Below are 1,067 nucleotides of genomic sequence, written 5' to 3'. Positions count from 1 at the left end.
CGACCAAAAAACAAAAAAAAAAAAGAAAAGAAAAAAAAGAAAAAAAAGAAAAAAAAAAGAAGAATACGCTGAAATAAAGGCGGTGCCTCGAAGGGGTGAAAAGAACCCCCCGTTCTCTGCCGTTTTGTTGCAATAGATTCGGACGTTGGTCCGTAACCCGTCGGTGTCCCAGCTCGAAGCTCGCATTAACATGCAGCACACGGAGCGCTTCGGTGGGATTGAGATTGAGGTTCGGAGGGCGGTATGAACAACAACAAAAAAAGCCATTCGAAAGCGATGGCTCTGGTACATTTCAGCTCGGAAAATCGCGATCTTTCCCTTAGAAGCCGTTCCCGTACGTGGGAGAAAAGTTATAATGAGAAGAGCGCGTTAGAGGCAGTTTGGGACGTGTGTTATCCCTGCGGCTCCTTCGCACTCCGTGAGATGCATCAATAGAGCTCGTGTGCAAGTAATAAACCCGTTCCATCATCTTTTCTTCCATTTATTTCTTAATCAAAAGGCGTTTAAGCCATCAAACGGGAAGGGATAAAGCTGATTCCAGTAGAAAATTGATTCTATTTTGCTTTTCGGTGGAGTGCAGCACTGGAACACAGCACAAAAGGCGTTTCTGGGACACTGCTTCAGAGGAACGAATTGCATCTGATTTTTATTGGGTATAACCACGTTGAAAATTATTCCTGTTTTGTGAACGGGTCTAAAACTGCGTGATGGTGTGCAGCAACACACATACACACACCCTCATGGTGTTTGAAACAAGAATAAAAAGCGAGGAAAAAAAAAAAGGTGGTTTAAAATAAAAGAGAGAGAGAGGAAGAAAAAGCCTCAGAGGTCTCTTTGATATTGTGTTTTATTTTTGGATTCGGATTAGGAAATCAATGGAGTCGGGGGGTAGAAAAGGCACCTTTGATTCAGCTGCTCGGATTTGGATGGGATTCTGCTCCGAGCTGCATAAAGGAGAGAAGCAGAGCAGTCTGAGGTCCCCGTTAATGACATCCCGTCACGATGCTGTAAGACCCAAGAATGTTTACAACGTGGGCTCAAGTTCAATGACAAAATGCTTTGAAGAA

Source organism: Meleagris gallopavo, chromosome 29, assembly GCF_000146605.3.
Source record: "Meleagris gallopavo isolate NT-WF06-2002-E0010 breed Aviagen turkey brand Nicholas breeding stock chromosome 29, Turkey_5.1, whole genome shotgun sequence".
Lineage (NCBI taxonomy): Eukaryota > Metazoa > Chordata > Aves > Galliformes > Phasianidae > Meleagris > Meleagris gallopavo.
The sequence above is the reverse complement of the archived record's forward strand: the minus strand, read 5'-3'. Positions refer to the sequence as shown.